At 39.3% G+C, this 27,623-nt stretch overlaps 1 long non-coding RNA gene across 1 annotated transcript; it reads left to right on the forward strand.

Annotated features, from left to right (window-relative positions):
* The first annotated feature begins 3,805 nt into the window (after positions 1–3,805).
* Positions 3,806–5,329, forward strand: LOC143723709 (uncharacterized). The gene is made up of 2 exons (XR_013197169.1): positions 3,806–3,981; positions 4,151–5,329. It is a non-coding gene; the product is annotated as an uncharacterized LOC143723709 (long non-coding RNA).
* Positions 5,330–27,623: the final 22,294 nt, after the last annotated feature.

Here is a 27,623-nt window from a genome sequence, read left to right on the forward strand (position 1 = left end):
AGTGCCAGGTAAATACATGTGATATTATGGCCCCTGCCTTTTGGGGGTGGGGGGTTCATCAGCCCCCTTGCCCCATTGTGCCCTATTTAAAAGGGTTTGTCATGAATGTGAGAGAGCCTCTTTTCCCCTACTGCTCTCCCCTGGAAATGGAGATGTAATGACATTTGCAGCTAAAAGGAGCTCATTCACAGTTTGTACAGTTTAAGAATTCAAATGAAGTGTTTTCTCGTGCTGTATTGCCTGAAGGAGCAGTCGAGAGAGGAAAGCAGATTTCTGAGGATTACTTCTCCAGGTTCCCTTTATTATGTTAAGAGTCTGTAGTAAATGGGAATGAGGGAAAAGTGAGTTAAAGTAAAGGTTTTGTGTTGGGGAGGGGGCACGTATCCTCCTCTGCTGGGCCTCAATGGCATGATAACAGTGATATTGGACACAGTTTACACACAGAAACGCTCACACTGACAGACAAATGCCAGAGTGTGCTGCAATGAGGTTGTTCACAGTCATTGACAGTGAAACACCTGTTTTCAGCAGAAGAACAGCTCCTGTCACCCCCTTCAGCCCCTCTCTGGTTTGTTTTAAGTAAATAGAAACCTGTGAAGGGAAAGTGAGTGACATTTTGGAGCGCATGAACTTTTAATTGTGGTTAATTTGTAAGATGTCACAACATCACGGTTGGCTAAAGTCTGTGCTGTTGTGGGAAGCAGAAGAAATTGTTCCTCTGGGAATGTAAAAAATAATATACCTATAAAATGTGTGTGTGTGTGTGTGTATATATATATATATATATATATATATATATATATATATATATATATATATACTGCAACTAATATAAAATTGCAAATAATATGAATTATGTGTAAATAATATTAATAATGAGATTTATTCATTTATAATATAAAATAAATAATAAAAAAATCATCATCATAGAAAACATTATATACTGTATTAATTTCTTACTGTGTCTAATAGTTTCTGGATAATATTTATTTATAATATGAAACACAGTAAGTTTTGAAATCACTCCAGTCGTCAACAAAACAAAAATAATCTGATATTAATTGACTATTAGGCCTAAACCTGTCTTTTTATAAACAAACACTTAACTTTTTGGACAAGAAATCAATCAGATGGCATCATTGTAATATTTTACAAAAATATAGTTTGCTTAGTTTTGAAAATTTTATAAATTAGTCTATTATTAAGATGTTTGCTCCAGATATCATATGCCAATTAATATACAAACAGAGTAATAAGGGGATCACTAAAGAGGTGCATCTAATCAGAATTGCATTGTATCGAAGAGAAAAACTAAATTAGCACAGTCCTCATTTGAGTTAAATGTGCACTGCTTTGGAACAGTATGCCAGTTGAACTGAAAATGAAAACAGTTGAGCATTTTTCAAAAAACAAACAAACTAAAAACGAAATAGTTTCATACAAAACCAGGTTTGCGAACATTGATGGTTGCACACAGTCTCAGCCTCTTGTTATTATTGTGTTAAAAAAAAAAAGCCTCACCAGGGACTGGGGGGCTGCAAATAAGCCTTTGGCAAGAAGCTTGTATATATAGCATCGGCTGCTTGAAATTGTAGCAATATTATTCTGCATTCCCTGTTAAATAAACAAATCAAATAAATAAATATTCCTTGTATTTACCCCCAGTTTCACAGATAAGGCTTAAGCCTAGTCCCAAACTAAAATGCATGTTTAAGCTGTTTTAAAGCAACTTGCACTTATATATCTTAAAATATGTCAGTGCCATTGTTTTGTCTCAAGATGCACAACAGTAATGATTTTGTTTCTAAGTCACATTTATATAAGATACTTAAATGCCCTAATCGAACTAAGGCCTAATCCTGGCTTAATCTAAACCCTGTCTGTGAAACCGGGCCATCATTTTGTAATTTGGTAATCTTTTAATGTCAATTTTTATATTTACAGTATACCTCTCAGTCCGTATGACTTCCGAGTGCAGGATCATCCAAGCAGAAATTAGCAGACAGACATTGTGTTCTCCACAGTTTCATCTTCAGCGTGCAGATTAAATTTCCACCGGCCTGCGTCTTGTACTGCCCTGCCTTCTCTGATCTAGATGGGCCCGGAGGTCTGCCACGGAACCCACCGCTCTGTTTCAAGTGAATATCTCCAGCTTTGTTCACATGACGATGAGCTGCTCTGAAGAAAATGGGTAGGAATGAGCATATATAGCGGAATTTCTTTGCCCAACTACACTGTCTTTCACTCACACACGCATATTTACACGCGAGTGAACATGCTCTGCTTCTACCTGATATGCTTGAGCTGTAAAGGTAAAGCCTTTATTATCTCGGCAGGCAGCAGAAGGTGTCACCTTCATCGGACCTGACACACATGCTACTCAAACCATGGGAGACAAGATCAGGGGCAAATTAATCGCCAAGATGCCAAGGTCAGTGTCGTGCCCCCATGCGCGTGGGGCTGGTCAAGGTGAGGAGAGTTTCATACACACACAAACACACGTCTATTCTTCCAGCCACCTCAAATGACTCATCTCACGTCTGTCTTTCCGTCAAAGGGGCATCGGCACTGATGTGTGTGTTTATAAAGACTAGGTGTTGTCAGTTAGCTGTCAGCTCTGGGAGGAATAACAGATTATGCCTTTTTTGATACGTCGCCGCTGTTGCAAATTCTTACCTACCATGAAATGAGATCCAGAAACTCACTGTTTTTGGATGTACGTGTGTGTGTGTGTGTGTGTGTGTGTGTGTGTGTGGTGGAAGGGCCGTTGCTAATGAGGGATGTTTTGAAAACATTTAAAGCCCTAATGATGCTGCTGCAAAAGCAAAGCCTCTTCCGGGGGCCGTGATTTAATATGGTTAGCGGCTGTGGAAAAATGGTTTCACCCAATTTAAGTCTTGCATTACTGTTGTTAAAATATTGGGGTTAGAGGCTAACACAAAGATGAGGAGGTGAACAACCCTGCGGTATGTGTGTGTAATTCTGAAAGTATGAAAGAGTATTAAACCTCGTTCAATAGCAGCTCTGCAGATTCTCAGTTCTCGGTTTTGTGTCAAAAGCCCTTAATTGTCTGTATTTGGCAAGTTTAACACTTCCTGACTTGAGTGGCCTCGCCTGAATGCCCTTGCATAGCTAAAAATGAATGGGGAATGGCCTAGATGCAGAACAAACACACACACACACACACATGCACATGCATGCAAATATATTCAAAATCCATAGTGACCGAATTAAACATGCCAAGAGAAAATTTCCCACCGAGAAATTTTGAGATTTTAGCTGCGCCTAGTTCTGTCCGCCAGCCAATTTTCCATCAGGAATCTCTCATTAGCAGATGTTTTTGGCCACAACACACACACACCTCAGTGTGATCTGGTGAACCCTAAATTTAACAAGCACTTACCCGAGCAGACGAGTTAATGAAAGGAAATTACCTTTTCTGCCAATTTCCCCCTTCCATTCAGGTGCCTTTTACTTCACAATTTAAAATGACAAATACTTTTACTTTATACTAAATAAACTGATAAATCAGGTATTAATTCCGGTCGGATGGCCTCATTTATACCTCCGTTGCTATGCTGTCCAATACTCAATTGCAGACTTGTCAGAGGAGTCTGTTTAATTTCTTACAGTGAATTGTAGTTTTTAATCTCACTCACATGCACATCCATTTTTGTCATTACAGCTTTTGAATTGTCAAAATATTAGATAATTGTCTTTGAATTTCTTTTCACAATTCTAGCATCCATTTTCGACTAAAACTGCAATATGTTTGATTAGTCATTTTAGAAGACGGCGATACAGGATGAAGTTTATTTACACCGCTGTCATCTGTTCCCTGCTTAGCAACAAAGCCAATGATTCCCACATAAGAGCAGTGGGGAGACAGAGGAGGATTGGGTAGACGGCCCCTCCAGAGCCCGCTGAAGTGAAGCCGTAGTTGGGTGTTTTGGCCGGTCTCGCCCGGCCGCCCCACAGCAGGTTTGAAGCCACCTCTATCACTGCCTCCAATCAATAGAAGAGCTGCTCCCCCTGCTGCCTATCTCATGCTACAACTTCCTCTTCCCTCACCCATTCCATTGGCACACATCATCACCCTTCACATTTCCTCTCCTTTTATCCCTATTTCCCTCTCTCTTTCTCTCTGCAGTGAAACAGTCAGGACGATCCTGATGATACTCGTTTGACAGTGGCTGACATGAGCAGAGGACTATCAAGGAGGCCTGTAAGGCTAGTGGGAGAGAATAGAAACCTCGGAGGCTCGTTCTTACGGATACAGCTGCTGTTCTCCGGCTCTGTAGCGCTGAGTTTGTGGGTTAAATTTACTAGGACTGACGCTTGCTTAATTTAATCTCCTGTTAGAAATGTTTCTGCGTGCCAACATAATAACTGTAATCACCTTGTCATCAAGTCCCATTGAACTCAATCATCCGCCTCTGAAATGCACGATTCTCGTGTTTGACATCCTACTGGGTCTTGATGTTACTCTGTGTTCATCTGATCATGCTTGAGAGCTTTAAATGTTTTTTTTAGGCCTCTTTACTGTAATAGTACGGATCCCATGTAATATTAAACGTGGTCAGTTGTCATACTCTTAATTTTACTTGATCAAAACTTCAAATTAAGTTGCTCTCTGCTGGTAGGCTTTGCTTTCAGTACGTGTTGTGATTGTGTGAAAGGGAAATTTCCAATTAGAATTTTCCCAGAATTTCCTAGCAAACAGGGCTGAAAAACAAGAACATAATGTAGTTCTAAATATTGTGAATAGATATAAATCTCACATTAAATTTTTTTACAGTTTGACTTCACACTTGGTCCTATGTGTCTGTTCACATTAAGATTTTTAAAATAATGTCTTTTTAAAATAGTTTTTTTTGCAGATCATACCAGTCTGATTTTTGCGAATAGACTTCCATCAGCAAGGATGCATTTAATTTATCAAACGTGACAGTAAAGACATATGTAATGTTACAAAAAAAATATATAATTTTTTTTAAATGTTCTTTTGAACTTTCTATTAATTGAAAAATCTTGAAAAAAATGATCATAGTTTCCATGACAATATTAAGCAGCACAGCTATTTTCATCATTGACAATAATAAGAAATGTTTCTTGAGCACCAAATTGGCATATTAGAATCATTTCTGAAGGATCATGTGACACTGAAGTAATGATGCTGAAAAATCTAAATCAGCTTTGCCAAAACAGGAATAAATTACATTGTAAAGTATTTTAAAATAGAAAAGTTTTTTTTAAAATTGTAATAATATTTCACAATATTTCTGTTTTTGCTGTATGTTAGTTCAAATAAATACAGCCTTGGTGAGCATAAGAGACGTCTTTCAAAAACAAATTCTTTCTAACCGCAAACTTTTGAATGGCAATGTATGCACTGTTAATCAGACTACAATTGGTGGATTGGAGGTAATGCCTGACACGCATTTAATCCTTCAAATATTAAATGGTGCATTGTGTCATGTTGTACAGTGCATGTTAACATACTGACTGATGAATGCATTGTGTCCGACAATGTTGGATCTTCTCCTAATCACCCTTTCATTCTCTCAAACAGAAGCATTCTGTCTAGTCCCCCCGTCCATTGATTGGACGCGCCATAAGCCCCAAGAGGAAGCTTATTTGGGCCTGGCTGCAGCGTGTGGGTGTGTTAGGGAGCACAGGGTGGTCCTGTGGGCTAGAGAGGGCAGCTAACTGGAGTAAACAGGACTCAGCAGGCTTAGTGTTTGTGTTTACTCTGCTGGAGAGGAGGCCATTAGAGCAAACAGCCAGCGTTTCTTCACATGTTGCTGAAAATCACCCCAACCTTCATTCACTCCTGTTTGGCACTACTAACACCCAGCCAGTGTGCCCAGATGGCCCCGCTTTCCAGATCTCTCACTGTTTCTGCTCTCTCTCCCCTCCCTCCCTGCGCCGTGGCGTCATTAAAAGTGTCTGTGAGAGGAGGTGTAAAAACCGGGTGCCGAGAGGGAGCAGAAAACAATTTAGTGGCATTTAAAGATAACGTCCTCCTCTTATTTACATGGCCTATCTATCTAATCCAATCTAGGCTGTGTCTGCATTTTTAATTTGCACATTCAAGCGAGCTTCAGAGAGGAACCTAGGTTTAATTAGTTTAGTTATCTCCCCTCATGAATGGATAAAGTTCCCACACTGCTGGTGTTTCAGATGAAGGCTAATTGGATTTTGAGGCCAAAAACAAAAGGAGAAATAAAAGAAACAAGGGTTAGATAACAGAGGGGAAGACTGAATTGATAAAGTGAAAGGGGATTGAACTGTAGTCACAGCTGAGGAGAGAGAAAATATATGGTCGAGATCCTCGTTTGAGGTCAAAGCCAATGTAGGAGGGTCTATGACATCTTTTAAATGAATGGAAAGAATATAATTTAAAACATTTATAAATGTACTCTTTTCTTGTTTGTTTTGTTTTGTTTCTTGTAAACTTTTATTTTAATGTGATATAACCAAGCATAAATCTTTTCAAATATATGTGAGTGAGCTTAATCGATTAATTATATAAATAGTAGGGCTGGAAAAAGATTAATCGCCATTAATCGCATCCAAAATAAAAGTTTGTGTTAACATAATATATGTGTGTGCACTGTGTATAATCATTTTGTAAATATAAATACACACACATGCATGTATACATATAAGAAATTATTTTTATTTATATATAAAATATTTATATTTATATATAATATAAATTATAAATAAATATATACAGTATATACATGAAAATATTTATGTAAACACAAACTTTTATTTTGGATCCGATTAATCGCGATTAATCTTTTCCCAGCCCTAATAAATAGTATTTTTTTTATTGATATTCATAAATATTTACGTTCACTGCATGACATTGTATGTCTGAACTCAATTTGTTATTTACCATTTTAATTTCCCCCCAAACTGCTTAATGGTTTTCTTTTCAAGAATTGTATTCTTTTAATTCTTGGATTTCTGAATTGCTTTAAAAAAAAAAAATAGCATCTCATCATTTACAAAGGAACTCTCTGTGGCCGATGAAGAGATGCACTCTAAATCATTGCTGCAGTTTTGTCTAACGTTTATTAGCACATCAGCTTTCAATGTTTTCTGTGCTTTATATTTAACTGAAACCTTTTGCATTTTAAATGACAAAAATTAGAACACCCCCTCAAGACCCCTTCAGGGGTTTCAGTGCAATTTGCCAGAAACTGCATTAGAATATAAAATCCAGGCCTCAAGAAAATTAAGCCCACATTCGGTTTAAAATCTCAACCAGTTTTTGCCAGTATCCCTTAATAAGACGGTTTCCTTAACTATAGCAAAAGTGTCAATATGTTTAAAAATCATCATTCTTAAAGTGACAACTGAGCCTGAGTAAATCAATTATTGAACATTACCCTTCATTGGGATATCTGATTCGAACAAGGTCAAGGGAATTATTAATAACCTTCTGTTCTCTTTCACAGGCACGTTTACAAATTATCACTTCTCACAGGCCTGGGACCTGCTTTACGGAGCCGAGTTTTCTGAGCGGCTTGAAAGTGTGAAAGAGTTCCAGAGGGCAAAGCATTTGGAGAAGTCTGGATAATGAGAATCTTTAGTTAATGCCATTGAACTCGATTCAATTAGTGAAAAGGGCCCATGTTTGTGATATAGAGTGCACAGTATATATGTGTTTCTATATGTAATTGACTTTGTAAGCCCTCAAGGAACAAACTTTTAGCAGTTTTAAAACATTTAATGTTATTGTCAAGCACAATTGAGAACCAAGAATGTGTCTTTTTTCTCTTTCTGTATTTTTTTTTTTAGTCAAGTGAGCTGTTTTGGGGCTGATCTTGTGTGTTCCTGTGTGATGTATAGATTAATTAAATAAGCATATTGATTCCTGTTCTGGCAACACAGAGTGTGGGGTTTTAATTAGTCCATGCTTGAGTGTGTTAAAATTCCTGTCTTATCTGTGTGGAACCAAGTGGAACTGAATGCATGAGGGCTGCTCATCAACTCAAAATCTCCAATAACCTATTTTGTTGTTTGTTTTTGTATGACCCAAAACCCAAATGTTAAAGTATGTAAGTATATGAAACACTTCCATTTCTAATACTCATTTTAAATGCATATATTTGTGCATACTGCCACCCATATTATAGAAGAATAGGAATAAAAAAATAGAATGCGAAAAAAAAAATGATGTGGCCACGTAAAAACAAAATGTTAGAGGACACTATATATATACATACACACATTTTTACATCAGATATTAACAAATGGAACATGAATTTACTGAACTGCAAAAACCTAACGTCCAGATTGTGTTAAGGTATTTAATGTCTCAAATGTGTCTTGTTCCTACAGCTTGTGATTTAAAGGTTTGTTGGAAGCCCTTCGTCTCTCTCTTGGCAGCAGACAAGTGTGACGGCACATTTTTGTGCACATCCAAGAACCTTCTGTCCTGCCTACTGATACCTCGGTCTGGTCTCCCTATCTTGTTCTTCATAAATTTTTCACCATGCTGTGATCAAAGCTCACCACTGTATTTGTGTTCTGTTGTAATGGCCAAGGATGTAACATGAAAATCTACTTAGAAAATTACGATCCATCTCATATCAGGCATAGTGTTGACATGGCTTGTTTTTGTGTGGGTTTTTAACATGATTGATTTATTTTGTTTATACGGGCAGGAAGGTGCAGGAATATTTTGTGCTGTAGGCGTTTCAGTGGGTGATCCGCATTCATATGCAGTGCACTTGTCTCAATATTGCAGCCAGGCCATGCAGCGGTGTCAGAAAACACAGAGATGAGTGTGATCTCAAGACACTTTTACATCACTTTCGAAAACCTTGTTTTTAGCATTCCATCAAATAAAATTTAATAAAATAAAATACTCAGCAGAAATAATTATTTCCCTTTAGAAGCTGGAGTAGAAACATCCGTAGAGGATTGTGGAGTGGAGAAAAGCAGTGAGAGCGCACTGAATGGCAGCCAATCGCTCAGATTTTTAAAAACGTTTGCTTATATTTCTCCCTAATTGTGCATTTATGAGGATATTTATTGATTCATCAGAGGCTGAACTACACACTTTTTGGATGTATATTATGGAGTTTCTACGATGCCAGTGCAATGTAGTGTTTTAAGAAAAGGAGGTCTTCTTTCTGTGTGGCCCAGCTTTTCTTCTATCTGTTAGAGAGACTCAAGTAGACTTGACTTGCTTGTCTTTCTGACATCGATTTCTCCTGCCTTTTATGTCCCTTAAAGGACAATTCCGGCCAAAAATATACCTAGGGCTAAATGACACATGGGTACCGAGTCGACCGTTCTATGGAATGCGTTTTCATGTTAATCGAATGTAGCAAGTTTTAATATTATTTTTTTATTTTATTTTTTTGTACGGCGTTCGTGGTTCGACTGGTCAAGACTGATTTCCAAAGATGGCTCCTGCTTGTATACGCGAAGTGTACTGTCTTTACAAAGTAGCCTATGTTCTTATTAAACTGTCTGTACACTTACAAAGTTTTCAATGCTTCGGTTTGCAGGTAGAGACCCTAATTATGCTTCCGTGTTAGTGTGGGGCTATTTTGAGGCTTGTTAGTGGTATTATTCGATGCCCCATTCACTAGCGTTATAAGCTAATCTGTGGTTAAACTAAAATAACGTTAAAACGGGGTACATTCGATTATCATGAAAACGTATCCCATAGAACGGTCGACTCAGTACCCATGTGTTATTTAGCCCTAGGTTCATTTTTGGCGGGAATTGTCCTTTAATCCTGGGCTATGTTAGCATAATACTAATGTAGTGTTTAGTCTTCATAGCTGCTCTGGAGGTCTTTGTGAGGTGGAGAGAAATACTTCCACCTGCAACACTGGACAAAAATATTTTGGGGGACTTTGTTCTGACTGCTGTTCACTATGACAGCGGTAGTGGGTGTTTAACAAAATTAAGCATTTAAAAAGAGCAGTGCAGCTTTCAAAATGAAAAATGGTACTGGTTTAACCTTTAAATGTCAAAATATATTACAAAACGTATTTCAAGGTTCAAAAAAATATATTTCCAGTCTTGAAAAAATATATAAATATAATATAAATATATACATATTACAATGTATTTTTAAAAATATAAATGTATTTAATAGTCAAATACATGTATGTATGTGTGTATATATATATATATATATATATATATATATATATATATATATATATATATTCAAATTCAACTGAAAATGCAACTTTCATTGACTTCTGTAGTATCAAAGTTATTCAACCACCTGATAGGAGTCCCTCACAACAGCACAAATCTGCAAAACAGGTGTTGTCTCAAGCACACCTGATGCAACTAATCAACGGCTTCATTTTCAGTTTCAACAGGTGCGCTTGAGGTAGAACACATAAGATATCTGAACTGTAGTGTCACATTTGACTGAATGTTAGAAATATGGCTAACTCAAAAGAATGGTCAAAAAAGTTAAGAGAAGATATCATCGCCCTTCACAAACAAGGAACAGGATACAAAAAGACAGCAAAGACACTAAATGTTCCTAGAGACACCATTGGAAGCATAATTCGTAAATTCAAAGTTAAAGGAACAGTGATTACACTACCTGGACGGGGCAGAAAAAGAAAGCTATCAACGGCTACAACCAGATTTCTGAGAAGGCAAATTCAGAAAAAACTGAGAGTGACTGCAAAAGACCTGCAGCAAGGCTTGGTGGCAACAGGCACTGAGGTTTCAGCTTGCACAGTAAGGCGCGTACTAAACGCATGCGGTGTCCATGCCAGAACTCCAAGACGTACACCACAACTGACCCAAAAGCTTAAACTGCTTAAAATCATTTAAACAAGCCACAAAAGTTTTGGGATTCTGTTCTGTGGAGCAAATAAACAAATGGGAAATTTTCTGCCTTATGGATCAGCGGTATGTCTGGAGGAAGAAGAATGAAGCATAAGCTGGAAAAAAAAAAACACTCTGCCTAAGCATGAAGGTGGCTCGGTGATGCTCTGGAGCTGCCTTGCATCCTCTGGCACTGGAAACCTGCAGAGTGTGGAAGGCCAGATTGATTAATTTTTGTAAATCAGAAAACCCTAGGAGAAAATGTCATGCCGTCAGTGAGGAAACTGAAGCTTGGGCATCATTGGACCTTCCAACAGGTAAATGATCCCAAGCATATACCTCAAATTCCACCAAGGCTTGGTTACTGAAGAAGTCCTGGAAGATTCTACAGTGGCCATCAGTCACCCGACTTGAACCCCATAGAAAGTCTCTCGTGGGATTTGAATAACACAAACCCGAGAATATTGAACTGGGGGCCATTGCTCATGAGGAATGGGCTAAGATTCCTCAGAAACACTGCCAGAAGCTGCTGTCTGGTTATACATCTTGTTTGCAGCAGGTCATAACAGCAATAGGGTGTTCTATTAAGTACTAAAGATGCTTGCCATGAAGGGGTTGAATGATTTTGAGACTGCAGAAGTCATTAAAAATAGCATTTTCAGTTGAATTTGGGGAAACCACTTGAAACATTTGTTTTGTTGAGCCATTTCTATTACTTTTGTTTGTTTTGTTTATTGCAAAGAACTGAAATTCTTGCCAATAAACCTGATTTGCAATGGGAGTTGAATAATTTTGATTACAACTATTAGCCAAATATGTTTGTATGTTTGAATATATTCTTTAAATATACAAAAAGTTTTGGGTCAGTAAGATTTTTTATTTATTTTTTATTTATTTAAGAAATTACTGCTTTTATTCAGCTAGAATGCATTCAATTTAAGTGACAGCTTTATTTATTTTGCTATGTGGGTGAAGACATGGAATATAGTGCATGAGTAGTATGGACATTCTATTGACCAGTAAAACCTCCCAATTTGTATGCCATAGAAAAAAAATCAGATGGGTTTGAACGACGTTAAGGGGAATACTTGTCACAGTTGATTGACAAGGCCTATACCCAGATGGGTGTGTTAGCGTATCAAAGAGGTCAGTGTTTAATTGCATTATTTTAAAGCTTCCGCCACCCACTAAAGAGACACAATGACCACCCTGTCACGTCTGCTACTCCAAACACACACTCATCTAAATTGCATTAGAGAGTTCACTGAAAATAAGCACCCTTTCTATTCATTGATGCCCATTGTCTCTTGACTTCGGTTTAGACTCACATGATGCTTCTCAGTGGTTGAGTGATCAGGAATAGTCTTTTCTCCCAGAAAATCTCTCAAAAAGCTTTTTAATTACGACAAGCCGTGTTGGCATCCACACATCCTGAACTACCCATCCCAATGTCTTCACTTCAACCTTCAGAATGTCCCTATAATGACCCGTGTGGTATGTCTTTCTTTCTTTCTTTCTCATTTTATCTCCACAGTGGCTTTTTGTTTTGTCCTTTCGAATAGCCTGTGCCCAGCTTTTGCTCATTAGAGAGTTTGGTGAAGTGTGGCAGGGTCCATTCAAGCCCTCCAGCTGTAGAGTCTTTCACCTATTCCTTGAAAGAATTTAAGGTTGCTCTGCTGGTCGGTGTGTTTATCCGGCAGACACTGGAGGGACAAACAGAGACCTCTTCCCATTCTCCCCACGGCTCCAGTCCCAGTCGCACCTGTTCGCCGTGCTAGTGTCCACGCAAAAAGCCAACCCATTAGAGACGGAGGCCATTGTGGGGCATCTTTTAGGAGGAGTTGAAGTGGAAAGGTCCAGACTGCTGTGGGCAGCAGGAACCCGAACCCCCATCCTGCGCTTGCACAGAGGAGCAGGCGTGACCCAGAGCCAGGACAGTTATTAATCGCTGCCGCAACCTGTGCTAATTGCTGTGTTATTTACTGCACTGTTGGTCTTGCACTTTTACACAATGATCTTTTATGTGGTGAAATTGTGGCTTTGTGAGGGTTTGACTGATGCAGCTGTGAATGGAGGCCTGATTCCTTTCTATTTTGGCTATTTTGAGCATGTACATGGTATACTAAAGATTCAGTCTGCCTCGATTGTGTATATCAATTGTCATTGAAAAAGTGACCCAGGGATTGTTGGAACTAACTGGATTAAGCCTTGTTGCCTATGCTGTAGCTATAAACAGGTCACGATTCATGCGTGGCATTACGGCAATGCTGTGTGTCATTCTGGGTCGCTTTTACCCGCTCCCTTGACCCCCTGAACTCCCTTCAGGGACGGACCCCCGAGCAAACTGACCCTCTTTGGTCAGCACTGACCAGGTGGCTCCTGACAAGTTCTGACAAAAACAGGAAGCATACCTCTGGACACGGCAAGCCCCAGTGGGGCTGTCTGATTGGCTGCTGACTCAGCGCTGCTGCCCAGGAAGTCCTGACCCAGGAAGTGTCCAGGGACTTGGACAAGATGGCTGAATAAATAATGTGTGTGAAAGCAATGTTAGAAGCAATGAATCAACAGGTCTGGTCGATACTCAGACTTGTGGGAGATATTCTGCTATTAATTCTAATCTTAGGTTTATGATGATGATACATTAAAAATGTTATGGAATGTCAAAACAAGTTTATTTCATGCCACATATGCCATACTTTTTCTGTACAAAAAATGTTTTGTAAAATAGTTATTGTTATATATACTACCATTCAAAAGTTTGGGGTAAGACTTTTTTAAAAAGAAATTCATATTTTTTTGTCAGCGAGAATGCATTGATCAAAAGTAACAGCAAAGAATTGGTCATTGTTACTATATTTCATGTTTAAATAAATGCTCTTCTTTTGAAACTTCTATTCATAATAATGTATCACTTAAGCAGAACATTGGTAATAAAAAAATAGAAACAGACATATTGTGATACCATGGTACATCATGTAATCAATGCTAATGGAAAATACACAGATCTTACAGCGCAGAAGAAACACAAAACATCTTACATTTGGAAATAATCAAACCAGAGCATATAAAAGAATATATGTAAATAATAAAAGGAATCAATAACATGTAAAAGAATAATCATATAACATAAGGCATAAAAAGTATCTCAAATTTATAAAAAACAAGATTAATAAGATTTATAAAGGTGAAAAATGAATAAAATGCATCAATAAAATTGAACACACACACACACGCACAGAATATGTGTATAGACGCACTCTAATCAATCAATACAAGGGCATATTATAATTGACTACTGCTTAACATGTTCACCAATTAAAAATTGCCAGGTCTATTGATATTCTCTTTAAACACTGCACTTTATTCCATTAATAATATTTTTTTCTTTTTGCAATGCAAATGTGTTTTTAGAGCCTTTTAGAAAGAGAACCTCTGCCTCCTGTGGAGTTTGTGTGTGTGTGTGAGTGTGTTGTTTCTTTCTGCCTGTGTGTGTGGTCAGGACTGTGGTTTAAAGTGGAGTTTGTAGGTTTGGCAGATGAGATAGCTACAGAAGGAAGGCACTGCGGTGTGAGGTGGTAAGGCCGAGGGTTGAGAGCAGATGACCTGCACTTCTCTGAGGGAGAGAAAGCCGAGTTCAAAGGTGAAAGGTCATTGTCTTCCACCTCTCTCATTCCATTCCCACCCTCAAAACATCTCTTGCCATCTTCTACTTCTCTTACTACTTCTACCCTTTCACAGAAAGTGACACCTGCTGAGCATATTGGGCCCTGTTGCACAAATTTATGTTGATGTCAGCAATGAAAACAGCACCACATCTCCAAATATTTGTAGAACAGCAGTCCGTCCATTTTCTCTCTTTCTTCTACACCTCTCTCTTTCCCACTTTCTCATTCTCTACCCTCTCTTCCTCCTTTATTTAGTTTTTATTGATTTATTTTTCCAAAGCCCCAGCCTGGGACGATGCGGCTTTCACACATGATGTGAAATGTTGTTTTTGCAGAGATTATTAACACACGTTTGTAAAGTATTTTCTCTTGGTGGGATCTGAGCTGGAGGGCGGGATAAACTTGTATTCCTCAATATTACATCTATTTATTTTTACAGGACTAAATATGTGTGTAAAACCAAAAAAGAAAAGATTTCGATGTGAGCACACCAAGTGGCTACCACCAAAGTTATTATCTAAAGTTGACCGGAAATGTCCTTCAAAAAAAAAATTTAAATGCAATATTATTCACAATCAGGATTGATCAACACACATGTAGGCCTACTACATAGGTGGCCGCCTATAGACGCCAACTTTGGTAGGGAGGCGATTTATCATTCCAACTAGTGTTGTCAAAAGTACCAAGTCGGTACTGATTTTTTTTTAAATGTGAAGATAAATGCATTTCCCTCTAGCATTTTGAGCGCTGTTGAGTGTGTGAATACAATGGCCAGTCAGAGGTTTTTAAGAATCCGTTCAACAGTGGTCAAAATGCTAGAAGGAAATGCTGGTATCGTCACATTTTTAAATTTCAGTACCGATTTGGTACCGAAGTAGGTACTTTTGACAACACTAATTCCAACTTAGACCTAACCTAGTACCTGTACATTTTACATGTTTTGCACGACTCATGATATAACCGTATACAACCACAAACATTTTCTCTGACTATAGCTGTGTCCCAATTCAAGTGCTGCATCCTCCGAAGGCCGCATTTGAAGGCTAATTGCGTCACAGTGGTGAGACGAAGGCTTTCCCAAGTCGAAGCATAGACATAATAAATACATAGACGCCCTATTGGTCGCTTTGGAACGTTGCTGCTATAAGTCAACGCGTCTACCATATTGCTGAAGGCAAGACTGCGCTGTAAACAAATGCAAGTAAACGGGTGAGCTACTGTTTTTCTGGATAAAAACAAAAATAACGTTTACATTTATCAACCCATTTCAGTGGTTTGTACGTGGTGTACAAAAAGTTCCATCTATAGTTATTTCAAATCTCAATAATTAGACTTATAAAATATATTTTTAATAAGGAATTGTCAAAGCACAGACTTGTCATGTATTTGGCTTTTTATTATTGGATAAGAATTGTGAAGTCCCCCATACTGAAATATAATTAAATGAAATAAAGTTTTCTTATTGTGCAAAAAGCATTTTCTGTCTTTAACCCGATTTTTCTTTTCCTGTGCCTAGAATTGACCGCCATTGAGAAAATGAAACAAATCGGCAAATACAAATCACACCGGCAGGCTGGTTTCTGTATTTTTATAGCACTAAAATTATAGATATTTACAGATAGATACTCAAAATATACAATAACAAAGATAAATGATGAATTCTTTATGGTAATTCATATAGTATGGTACAACTACAGTGCAATGTAAATAGTAAATAAAAGATAAAGTGAGAAGTTATAGTGAATAGTTTAGTGTATAGTCAATAAAATAAAATAAACAGTATACAGAAAATAAAATAGTAATGATTAGTATCATTATATAATGTCATAAGTACAATAATATAATAATAAAATATGTATAATACTATAATAATAGCAATAGAATATGAAATATCAATGACAGAATATAGACAATAAAAATAATAAGTTAAATATAGTAACTAGTGAATAGTACAATCATTTAACGGCATTACTACAATAGACTGATAATCGCAAGTGGTATACTATTATAATAATAATAGCAAATACAATATCAATTGCAGAATAATATAGACAATAATAAAAATAGTAAATTAAATAGTGACTAGTACTTACCAGAAACGAGTACTTGTTATAAAAGTCGGTATAAAAATAATATAGATGAATATTTAGATTTCAGAAAATTTACTTTATAATATAAAATATAATATTTAAGCTAAAACTATAATATAAATCATGTTAACTCATGTCTCAACTTTCACAGGTAAGTTAAGTGGCAACATCGCTAGTTATTTTAATCAGACTGACTCTGGACCAGCTAACGTTACTATTACTAATTAAATAATGACCAAATACAACCAGAAACAAATGTTCAGTCTTGCTTGTGAAAGGTAATTCCCCGAGACCTGTTTTCAATTGTGCAGCGATTTGTACAGCCCCAAGCAGCACACTAAGCAGGCATTTTTCTCAATTCCCGTTATAAGAGTTATGGGAAAGTTGCACTCCGCAATATGGTGGCGCCGTTGACGTACGATCCAGCGGCCTATGTATGTGTCCCAATGTGAAGGCTGCATCCTTAGAAGACCGTATTTGAAGGCCGATTAGCTGCATTTGAAGGCCGATTGCGTCACAGCGGCGCAACGAATGATGTCCCAATTCAAAGGCTGCACCCTTCGAAGGTCGCATTTGAAGGACGATTGCGTCACCGCAGCGCGATGAAGGCTGTCCCAATTCAATTCTCCACCCTTCAAATGCCGTATTCGAAGACCGGTTGCGTCATCGCGGCGCGACGAAGGCTACCCTGATTCAAAACGACGCCAAATGACCCAAGGGGGTAATCCATCAGCCGGAAACTGAAGCCTCACTGATGGCCGCCATTGTAGCAGACCATCACCTGCTGTTAGCATTCCATTGACTCCCATTCATTTTGGCGTCACTTTGACGGCGAATAACTTTACATCTGACGCATCCAAAGACTTTATTTGTCCATTATTTATTTCTAAACACGACAATGTATTAAACGCTCCATTACTTTGAATCTTACGTTATGGCCTCGTAGAAGCCGTTTTTGTAAAAACAGGCCAACGATTGCGTCATAACCACGCGACTCTCTGTCGCACAGTAGAGAGATTACCGTACAGGCAGGAGGAGAAGCTCGAAGGCAATCTTTTACTGTCTATGAGGCAATCGGGGGGACATGGAGGCATAAAGTTAAGGGAGAAGCCCATAGATAGAGAGTCCATAAAAGCAACGGGACAAAATATTTCAACAATGTTTTTGAGGAATTGGAAATAATTCGGTATGTGGCACAGCTACTAGAAGATTTACAACTGTCAGACAGGTTGCTCACGTCACATCTATGTCATCAAGCTCAGTCTGAGCCTGTGCAGTACGCTCAGCCCTCAGGAAGTGATTGCTTCTAATGGGCTTCACTTTTCTCCATTGAAATCAAGGGGGTCGCTGTGTCCATTTCTTTTACTGCCTAGGCTATGGTTTCCCCGTGAAAGAAAGGATACTTAGATGGATCCTTGGCGGCCTATACTACCCCATAAGTCATTGCGCGCCGGTGACGACAGCATTTTTATAAAAAAAAATTACGGATGATTGTTCTTGTCGCCTAGCAACTCTGACAGCTACCTATGACGAGAAGGAGTAACATTTGAACTGCACTTTTTTATATTCAACTGGGTTTTATATTCAAATAGGGTTGAAAACCTGTGTAAATATATTCACCATGGTCCATTTATGTACATAATAAAAACAATACACTAGCCTACAAAATTGCATCAAGATATAAGTGAACATTTGAACATTTGAGCCGGGGGTGAAACATCCTCACCATGTCCTCCAGTAAAATATAAAACATAAAAATGACAATAGCCAATTCTGGCTCCATAGCTGTTTACTCAATTATATCAAATGAATTATCAGGATGGCAGCTGCACCTACTCTCGCACCGTTGCTTAGCGCCAGGAGCGGTAATCAGGAACACAATTAGAAAATCCTACGAAGGCTACATGGTGCGTCCTTCGAAGGACGCATAGGCTGCATCCTTCGAAGGATGGAACCTTCACATTGGGACACAGATCCTTAATGCGGCCTAGCTTTACTGTAGCCAAGCCCGAGATTCCCGCAGGAATTGGGCGACTTTTAAATATTTTTTTTCCCACGGGTTGATTTCGACCCCCGTAAGTATGATTTAGACGCTCCAACACCCCCAAAACATCCATCAGACTCACAAATCCAGTGCTGCCCAATGGAGAAGAGTGGATAGGCCTTTTGGGCTTCTTTTGTTGCACAGACATGGCAAACCAGGCTACCGTCCTACTTTCCCCGGACCGCGAAGGATAGAACGAGGAAACAGCACCAGCCAAGAGAAAACGAGACAAGGAGGATGTGCTGATCTAGATATTTAGGGAGGCGGACATTAAGTTTCAGAAAGAGAACAGCCTACAGAGAGGAGATCACAGGAGAGCAGGGAGAGAATTAACAGATTGTTTTGTCTTCTTGACAGATTGGTAGAGAAATAAACTTTTGGTTATGTGAATTAAAATTTGTAGCTAAATGAAACAATCGTATACATTACTTTTATGCAATTTATATTTGTAAAATGAAACAAAAAAATAATTTCTGTGCATTGTTTTTTTTTTGTAATGCAAGTTATAACTTTAAAATGAAATAAAGACATTTTTCTGTGCTTTTACTGAAACTCTTTTTTTTTTTTTTACTAAAACTTTCATACAGTAGGCTACTGTATCACTTGCACATATATGAGACTATCTTTGCCCTTAACAAATCACCACTTGGAAACAAAATATATCATTCATCAATAACAATCAAAGGAAAAATAAATGCAAAAATAAAGAATCAACCGTCCTTTGCAGCGTCTCGCGCATGACACGCCATTTGAATCGCGCGACCACAAAATCGGCGGAGAACTGTGACTGGATCAAGAACCTTCATATGACAAACAGCGCATATCTCCGTCACTCACTCACTACAAGTTACCGAAAGCAAAACACACACAGAAAAACACCTTAGCAGAGCGGCTCTCCCGCACTGTGTGACGTGACAGATAACGTTAACTGTCCAGTGCGGTTCCGTTCACACGCAGATTTTCCGAGAATGCGGTTGTGAGTCCTGGAAATTAACGAGTGAGTTCGGTTTCTGGAATGCGGTTGTCCCTCCCGTAAATAACGGTGCGGTATGTGAGCGTAACCGTATTAAAAATCGTTAAAATAAATGGGTTACGTTAGCATGATATCAGTCTGAATCGTTCACAATTCATTGTAACGTTAGCCTATCATTCCGTCGAGCACACTCATGTGCAACATGTTGTCGTCGAGTGGCTTTCTCTTCTCCTTACATAAAGACGACATGAGTTATTTTGTCACAAAGAACAGAAATAATGGAATAATGTAAACCAAACCTGCAAAATCGTCCTATCGTTTGCCATAGTGGAGATCTTTATCAAGTTAAAGGACAACTCCGTCCAAAAATGGGGTAAATAACACGAGTCGACCGTTCTCTGGGATGCGTTTTCATGATCGAATGTAGGCTACCCAGTTTTAGCTTTAGTTTAAGTTTTACCACAGATTGGTTTATTAACGCTAGTTTATAGGGCATAGAATAAGTGAAAATAAAAATCGCTTCTTAATACCACTAATAAGGCTCAAAAAAGCCCCACACTCAGAATGTCTAATAAGGGGAGAACATCGCTCTCAGTAAACTTCCGGCTTCTGAACTGGTTGCAGTTCCACTCTGGTTCCATATGAGGGCGCTCACAGGACGAGTGCAGAATGAATGGAGGTCAATGGTAGCCTGTTCCCACCAGACTCTCGTACATTTCATTTCATTTGTCTATAGAGTCTGGCTCCGCTCCTTTGACAAGCGTTAACTTCCTTGTAGGCGGGTACTCTATTGAAGTCCAAAACTATTGGATCTGAGTCACTCTGGATAATGCCATAACCAATCGTTAACGTTTGGTCGTGACGTATGCCTAGCGTTCGCCTTTGCCAACTCATTCACCACTAACGGAGCGAGCTGGAAAATCAAACTTTTCCCGAACCCTGTGGGGAGGTTCTTGCTCTGGCTTTAACTTCTTGATTTTGGCAGCGTTGCCACAATGGACCGAATGACTTCGCTCGCATCTTTCTCCGCTGCCATTACTGAACTACATCTTTAAATAACGCACAACATCAACGTCATCATTCTTAGCCACTCCCTCTGTTCGCTGATTGGCCCGATAAAAAATTGATTGGAGAAAACCAAAGACTACAACACAATCCCAGACATAGTACTGAAGGAAAATGAAAATTGAGCGGAAGTACGTAGGAGGGCTGAGCCAGGCTAGGGCAATGGAGCTATACCCCTCAAAATCCACTTTTCTCAGGATATAATTTTTTGTCTAGTAATTTGCATTCGAAAGGAGATGCAAAGATATTACACATTCCTGGGTGTTCGTTTTTTTTAGAGTCACTTATTTGCTTTAAAAAGTCTTTTAAAATGTCAATTACGTCATACACATCGTACAACCAGAGATACTGCTTTACGGCAATCCTTCAGTCACTTTGGTGCTTTCGTGCTCTGCAGTTTCTTTTCTTTCGAGGCATCGACAACACAGCTGACACAGGTAAATACACGGGCTAGAAGAGTTTTTGTTTTGTTGTTTTAAAAGACCAATGCTGAAAATACACACACACACATTCTGGTCCCGCTTCGGATGCCACGATGCCATCAAGCGGTATCTCTGGTCGTAATCAGTCCTTCACTGACCAATCAGCGTTCATTAGCAGAATGCTAGCGTGTTATGGGCAACAACAACTCAACCTGTAAGAAATCGAAAGGACACTCGTTCATTCAACTTTCGACCTATAACCCATGTTGAACTTGCAGAACCTACAATCAAATCTGAAATTTCTCAACGGCAATCGGGTGAAAGAGACAAATTTAGCCGTCTAGCTCCAAAGACTCCCATTAATTTTGCACTCATGGGCGATCACCCCCAGTGGAACTCTGGTGGAACTACAACCAAAATAATAGGGAGTGGCCAGGCTCTCCGTAGACGGGCTCTGCCCCACACTAACACGGTAGCCATGCTATGTGCTGGTCGATAGTCACAGTTCAGCTCCCACGGTGTTCGTGGTTTGACTGGTCGAGACTGTTTTTCAAAGATGGCTCCTACTTGTATACGCGAAGTGTACTGTCTTTATAAAGTATCTTCTTATTAAACTGTCTGTACACTTACAAAGTTCTCAATGCTTCGGTTTGCAGGTAGAGACCCTCATTTATGCTACCGTGTTAGTGGGGGTCTATTTTGAGCCTTGTTAGTGGTATTAACTAGCAATTTTTATTTTTACTTATTCTATGCCCTATATACTAGCGTTATAAGCTAATCTGTGGTAAAACTAAAGCTAAAACTGGGTAACCTACATTCATGAAAACGCCTCCCAGAGAACGGTTGACTTGGTACCCATGTGTTATTTACCCCAGGTTCATTTTCGGCTGGAATTGTCCTTTAATTATCGAGTGTATGCTGTTTATGAGCGACTCCGTGCTGCAGGTAAACACTAAAACAAAAGCAGAGTCATGCACGGGTCCAACCCTAACCCGCAGAAATTAACAGAACACCCGACCCGATGTCCATCAGAAACACACATTTTAGTCTGCAGGCTACCCGACCCGACCCTTTTGACATAAAAACTGCGACCCGAACCGCATTAAATGTCCTAACTTTACATGATGAGGTAGACCAAAATAATTTTCTCATATAGCCTAGGCTAGCCTAAAGGCTGATTTATACTTCTGCGTCGGACCTACGCCGGAGCCTCTACGCTATACACTACGCGTTGGTTTTAATTTATACTTCTGCGTCGTTGTCCGCGTTGACTCGCAATTACACATGCAGAGGGAACACATGAAACCCGAGGGAGCGGTTTGAGCAGACCAATCACAGCGCTTGCGTCCGCGTAGAATTGACGCGTTGTTACATTTTTGGAGAGGTGCACGTCAGGGTACGCCGAAGGGTACGCGCGCTACGCACAGCCTACGACGTAGCTACGGCGTAAGTTCGACGCAGAAGTATAAATTGGGCTTAACACAAGCAATAAAACCAACATTAGGCATTCTGAGTCAATGCAATTAATCAAACATTGCATTAAACAATACAAGTAAAATAATATAACAAAGAATGTTTTAGAAGGCCTATTTAACTGTAAGCTTAAAGCTAGTAAATATTTTAGCAGATTCACTTGGCATTTAAACGCAGTTGTTTCTTCTGAAACTCAGCAGTGTTTACCTGACCGCTGGTCCTCTTTATAGCAACACGGCAAATAAGCTAAAACTTTCATTCAAATTGTGAATATATTAAAGCTACAATATGCATTTTTTTCGCCGCTAGGGGTCGCTAACCTCTTATAATAACAAATGAGTAGGTTTATGACGCAGTGATAAGCGGAAATGATGGGCTTGCTGTCGTGCTGATTGATCTAATAATGTTTATGAATGAGTTAAAACATTTGTTTTTTAACATGACTGTGGTATGAAGCAGGGTGCGTTTGCTAATGAGAGACAGATATCAGCGCCACATGCGAGTCCCGTGGGTATAAAGGAATAAGGACATGTAATTCTACCCTCAAGTGCTGAATCAATACTCACACAGATCAGTTTATTTGACGAATTAAACTTGTGAGTTAACGCAGCGCTGTTTCACTTGGTCTAACGTTACACTATCATACTAAACAGCATTTGAGTGTGTTGAAAGTTATAATGTTATTCTATGCGTTAGTTTGTTCGCTGTATGAGACTAGACCCCCTTTCTCACAGCGCGTTGATCCCGGGAAATTGCCGGGAAATTGAGAGAATGCCTTCTGTGTGAACGCAAACACGACCCGGGATTGATACCGGCATCGATGCCGGGTTGGGGACCTAGTAACATTGCCGGAATCAGTCCCGGAACGCGCACTGTGTGAACAAAAGCCAGGACCAATGCCGTAAGGGTTGTGTCATAGTGATGACGCTCGTGCCATCGCGCGACTCTGTTGCTCTTAGAAGAAAGTTTGTGTTCGTCATCAACAAAGAAAGGACGAACAAATGTCTGCAAACTGGAACAAAGCAGAGACCAGGAGCTCCTCACTATCCACGCTGAAGCTGAGATCGTTCGCCAGCTTTGTGGAACGGTATGCGCGTGCACATGATTTCGACGCGTACGTTACACGTCTCATCCTAATGTCATGTGTCTTTACGGGATCTTTATGGGTTGTGTGTGAACGCACTCACAGATCCCGGCAAATCACTGGCAGTGTGAATGAACCGAAATCAAACAATCCCGGGACAAATGCCGGGTCGCATTATCCATGTATTTTCCGGAATCTCTGTGTGAAAGGGGCTTAACAGTAAGCTAGATCAAAATTAGAATAACATACTGATCATATTCTAACATTTCATCATGTTAAGCTTATATAACAATGATTTGTTTTATGTACGTTTTCTCACCTGTCTAATAAAGTACATCCACGAGCGACGTCTCTGTCAAGTCCAAGTTTGTTGCAGGCGTGGAGCTCTCGGCATCTCGAAAACGCCACTCTTGATATTGATCCTCGTTTTAGTTCTCCTTTTGTCCCAAAGTCTGCTTGCCATGGTCCATAATGTTTGAACGAAACAACAGCGCGAGCGTGCCGCTAGATGTAACGCACTACGCAGTTGTCCACTTCTGTCATCATGCGGATATTGTGTCATTGACAGGCGACAAGTGAACAGGGACAGGCACTTTTTAAAATAGTGAATTTCTCTGAATTTAAAATTATTGTAAACATTTAGGATAATGGAAGTACACAATTGAAAGAAATGTATAACACTGTGTGGTTTTGGGATATTTTGATACAAAATTCTTACATATTGTACCTTTAAATACATAAAGCTCCCTTTAATATATATCACTATAGCTTTGAGTAATATTTATCGAATCGTGACATAGTCTAAGGGTATCGTTACACCCCTAATATATTTTAGGAGTATATACGAGTATACGAGATATCCTTGAGGGCAGTGACAGGTCAAAAGCTTTGACATGTTTGAATACTCTCTAAACATAGCCTAGGCTTTTGTTGTGTTTTGTGTTTAGATTTTCCCTATGAAAACATTATCGGCCATCTCGCCTGTACCGTTGACTCGTGGGGAGCGACAGTGGTCAAAGGTATGGTTAACGGCTTAGCTCGTCATCCCAAGCGCACGGTCACACACTCCTCAAAGTGGCATCGCCTGAAGGGTACTGATAACACGCATCCTGTGCTCCTATTGGCTGATATCCAGAGAGCTGGCAATCTCACATGGAAGAATCTGTACATTAGAGGAAAGGTAGGTTAGGCTGGAATGTGAAAGGGTTTTAAGGTATTAGAGGGAAAGTCAGGATGGCATGCATTTTCCAGGCCTGTTGTGGATGACCTTTCCCTCTGCCCAGTGCTTTTGTGAAGGATCAGCATTTTTGGTTCATGTGAATCCCCTCTAGCTTTGAAGGGGAGGAGCACAGCAGGGGGATGCTAAAGAGCCCTGAATTTGTGTGTGCGCACATATGTGTGTTTCAGTATGTTTCAAGTGTGGTGTGCATTTGGACCATTTAAGATCTAATGTAATCCATGATGGCGGTTTGAAGAGGCAATATGTAATCATATTTGTGAGATAGCTTTGGCACGTGAAGGGAAGGCTTGAATCGTGGATTTCTGCACCCCCAGCAGAGTTCACACTTAAGCAGTGTAGTGTTTGGACCAGTGCCATGCCTGCAGGGTTGGTATGGCTGGCCTCTCCCCAGCCCTCTTTTCTCCATTCTTTTTCTCAGTCTCTCTTGCTCCACCAGAGGAATGTCCAACTCACTGTAGAAAGGAGTGCAGAAAGAGACAACGCGGATATATCTGGTTAATAAAGCTCGACTTCTTCATTCCCACATCATGCAACAAATACTTCAGAGTAGAGAAAGCTACTTCCAAGCTACATTTCTAATTGAAAGTAGTTATGCTACAGTCAAGAGACATTTCTGATGCTTTTTGAAGTATATTGATGCATTTTAAATTGGCGGTGTACCTTTAAATCTATACTATGTGATACTATTTATTTTTACGATCAGAGCTGTATTTATCTGGTGTATGACATTTTTTGTATTATATTACAAATGTACAGTGCCATTCAAAATTTTGGGGTCAGTATGATTTGTTTTAAAGAAATTGATACTTTTATTCACATGGATGCATTCAATTTATCAAAAGTGACAGTAGTGACTTTTGCATTGCTGCAATTTTTTAAATAAATGCTGTTCTTTTGAACTTTCTATTAATCAAAGATTAATATTTAGAAAAAATGATGTTGATTGAATCACTGGTTCCACAGCCATTTTCAACTGTGATAATAAGAAATATTTCTTGATCAAGCTTCATTTTGTTTTTAAGGATCATGTGACTGAAGACTGCTGAAAATTCAGCTTTGCTATTACAGGAATAAATTACAACTTAAAATATATTAAAATAGAAAACTGTTTTAATTTGTAGTAATATTTTACAAATAGTTTTTACTGTATTTTTGATCAAATAAATGCAGCCTTGGTGAACATATAAAGCCCCTTTCACACAGAAGCCCCTTTCACATATACCCCTTTCACACGGCACGTTGATCCCGGGAAATTGCCAGAACACCTTCTGTGTGAACGCAAACACGACCCGGGATCGATGCCGGTTTGGGGACCTAGTAACATTCCCGTGTTCAGTCCCGGAACGCGCGCTGTGTGAACAAAAGCCGTAATTGCCGTGTCGTAATGATGACGCTGAAGCCGGGATCGTTCGACAGCGTGAGACGGTACGTAATGCGCTAGTTTATGATCGAATCAGAGAAAAAATGCACGAGCGTGGTTTCTCGAGAGAGAAATCACAGCTCATAAGCAAACTATAGACGCTGCTGAGACATTACATGTCATATGTCACATGTCTTTACAGGATTTGTGTGAACCTTTTTTTACAGTCTACGGTGTGAACGCACTCTCTGATTCCGGAAAATCACTGGCAGTGTGAATGAACCAAAGTCAAACGAACCCGGGTCAAATCCCAAGTCACTTTATCCGTGTATTTTCCGGAATCTGTGGCTATATATTTGGCTAGAGAGATCGATCATAAACTATCGCATTACGTACAGTTTCACGCTGGCAATTTCCCGGGATCAACGCGCCGTGTGAAAGGGGCTTATTTTGGGGATGTGTGCAACACCATATGATTACAGAGCCGTAAAATTCGTTAGCGCCAACTAGTGGTCGATTTCTTTCAAAACTCTTACAGACCTCTTGGGCCATGATTCGAACATGCCCACCGAGTTTTGTTCCGATTGGCCTCCGTTAACCTCATCTCATAGGTGCTCAAACTTCATTGGCCGATGGTGGCCATGTTTTTTGAGATACACTAATGACCTCATACACATACATGGCCTTGGACGAAGACACTGCATATCAATTTTCAAGTCAATCGGACTAACGGTCAGGTGGTCAGAGCCCTATTTATGTTTTTTTAATGTTATAGCGCCACCTAGTGTTAGATCGACGTGTTTTTTTTACTGTGACCCCAGAATATCCTCAAACAAATGTGTGTCAAGTTTGGTGAGGATATCTCATTTACTTCTCGAGCCATTTTAGTAAAATAGGCTCCTCCCACAACGTTCATTTTGCGCCCCTAGCGACCGGAAATCGAAATTTCAACTTTTTTTCAATAATTATTGATTTTCAGACTCTGGTTTGGTTCTGATCGGGCGAAAAACCAGGGACTAGTTCGCAAAAGTAGTTTTTTGACAAAATTCAAATTGCGGAAAAATTTGCATACCGGAAATGAAATCGGAGATATACTTTTTGTTCTTCAGGTCTCCAACTTTCCAATGATATAAGACACTTGAGTCTATGACCTACGATCTAGGAGTTATGACCAGTTTCGCGCTTTTGATTGCTATAGCGCCACCTATGGGCCAATCGGGCTCATATTCTCTGAACCTCTCCTCGATTTCTGTGCTACCTTAATCCCAAATATCAAGTCTCTAGCTCTTACGGTTTGGTCTGCACGATGCGTTTTACAGCAGAATAATAATAATAATAAAAATCCTTACAAATACAATAGGTTTTCAGCACTTC

Source organism: Siphateles boraxobius, unplaced genomic scaffold, assembly GCF_051911475.1.
Source record: "Siphateles boraxobius isolate OS27281-9 unplaced genomic scaffold, OSU_SipBor_1 7, whole genome shotgun sequence".
Classification (NCBI taxonomy): domain Eukaryota; kingdom Metazoa; phylum Chordata; class Actinopteri; order Cypriniformes; family Leuciscidae; genus Siphateles; species Siphateles boraxobius.